Source organism: Musca vetustissima, unplaced genomic scaffold (assembly GCF_032173495.1).
Source record: "Musca vetustissima isolate MV318-11 ecotype Yass unplaced genomic scaffold, APGP_CSIRO_Mvet_v1 utg65013, whole genome shotgun sequence".
NCBI classification, from domain to species: domain Eukaryota; kingdom Metazoa; phylum Arthropoda; class Insecta; order Diptera; family Muscidae; genus Musca; species Musca vetustissima.
The window spans coordinates 13,529-16,069 of NW_026883545.1; positions in this window are offsets into that span (position 1 = coordinate 13,529).

A 2,541-nucleotide genomic window follows, 5' to 3' on the forward strand; every position below is an offset into this window, starting at 1 on the left:
ATCTACTGTCATAAACATATTTCCCAACATAAATTCGATTTGCATGAAATTTGGCACAGCGTACTGAATTAGGTCTAGATTGATGTGTGTTAATTTTCCTGAAAATCGGTCCAGATTCAGATATAGCTCCCATATATATTTTAGTCCGATTTAATGTAAATGGTGCAAAGTCCCTATATATGTTTCGATTTGCACGAAATTTGGCATACCGTAATGAATTAGGTCTAGAATGATGTGTGTCAAGTTTTCTGAAAATCGGTCCAGATTTAGATCTAGAATGATGTGTGTTAAGTTTCCTGACAATTGGTTCTGATTTAGATATTGCTCCCATATATATTTTCCTCCGATTTAATGTAAATGGTGCACTAAAGACCCACAGTTTGTCCGATTGCCACACAATTTTGTACAATGAACTGTAGTTAATATAAGTTAATCTCTGGCAAGTATCACAGATTGTGATATAGCTTATATATATATATATATTCTTTAAATTGATTTACATAATGTTGTCTTATTTTAAGAAGCAATCATATATCTGACCAAATGAAAAAATTTAGTATAGGTTGCAGAATGACATGTTTATGGACCCATTTTTTGTGTTAATGGTCCTTTATCGTCTGTTACGATTCATCTGTTGAATATTCCCAAAGTGGTGAAGGGTATCATATAGTCGGCCCCGTCCTCTCCTTACTGGTTTTAGAATTATTTAGTTCCTTGTAAAATTTTGTAAAAAATTAACCAATGTTTGTATATAATATTTTTTAATTTTCTTTGTAAAAATTGCTTTAATCAGCAGTAAAGCAACATATTTTCAACATTATTGGCATATTTCCCTCCTCCTTTATAACAACAAATTTCAAACTATTTAACTCCCAAATACTTTCTCTATCCCTCCACCTCCCTAATATTTGTTCAAAAAAAGTTCTTCTTTGGTAGCAAATAAATAAACCTAAAAATAACTGAAATATGATAGTTTTCTGACAGGCTTACGTGCTCAACCAAAAAAAAAAAGTAGTAGGAAAAGTTATTTGTAGGTGGTTATGATGGGATGTTCTATTTAAACACGAACATACAAACACATATGTGTGTATTTGTGAAAAGTCAAAGGACGTAAAGGTTTTGTTTGACTTTAACTGTAAACAATATGGAGCACAGAATGGTAGACCAGAACAAAATTTCGTGCAATATATTTGCGAGATAGAATTTCATATTTTGTAAATTTATTGTTGTAAATATTTTTGCCTAAGGTGGGAGAGTGGGTGTGTGGGAGTTCAGGTGGCCAAAAACGAAAGTCAAAAAGTCGACATATATTTGTACATGAAAATCATTTCGTAAACGAACATAATTGTTGAAAAAATTGGAAACGAGTTGGGAGCAATTACACAAAATAGTTTTTAAAGGAAAGGATTGTTGGAAATTTTAGAAAAAAAATTATTTAGCTATCGTGTTCTTTCATAATTGTATTGAGGTTGGTCTGCTTCATCCAATTTTTCAATATTAAGATTTTCTTTTAATCCCACACCTATTCCTCTTCGCAGTACTTCAATTCATAAATAATTTACTGAGCTAAATGTACCTATGTCTCCAAAATACAATTCCCTAAGACAACTCGTTTTGTTTTCTAAATGTAATGGAGAATGTTTTTTTTATTTAGCTGCAGGATATTTGGTCATCTTCCCCCCATACCAATAATCAATATCAACATATTTGGCATATTATCTGATCTTTTGTGTTGAAATACAATAATATCCTGTACGTGCCGAAAATTGCCAATGACAATTGGACAAATCGATATAGAATATTTTTGTGAAGTTGTTTTTTTTTTTGCTTCTTGTTTGGTATCTCATACATATTTCATATCTGCCGTTTACTTTGATAAACCCAATTGTCATCAGAGATAGTCTGGCTAGTTATCACTCCAAGCCATTACATTTTTTGGGATAAATAACAACAACAACAAAACAGAACCATTGTAATAAAAATGTTGGAAGGGGGAAACTATGAAATTCCATTTGGACACAAAAGTCAAAATAGAGAGTAGCAAATTCGTATCAAAAAAAAAAAAAAAAGAAACATTCAAATATAAACGTAAGCAATAAAACACAATCAATTGCTGATAGGTTTGTTTGGCCACACATATTTATGTGGGAGATTCGTTACGACTCCAACTCCAACCATCGTAAAATATGTGACAACTAACTACACATGTAGACATGTTGTCCTCGGACAAATAAACTTGTTTGTTTGTACAATGTGATTTTATGCTCGTATAAAGAGAAAGGCACACAACCATTATGACAAATAACTTTTTTCTATAACCAAAGACATGCGAACATACATATTTTCCTACAGGATTTACGCAAAATTATTTTTATAAAAAAATGTACTTATACATTTCCAAATCTGTAAATATATTTGAATAAACAAATTGGACTTTAAAAAATGTTCATTACCAATCGAAACTCATTACACATTTGTTTTGGCGATGTCATCGGCGTACAGTGGGTTAGAATAGTCAGTTTTCTTGGATTAATTAAAAAA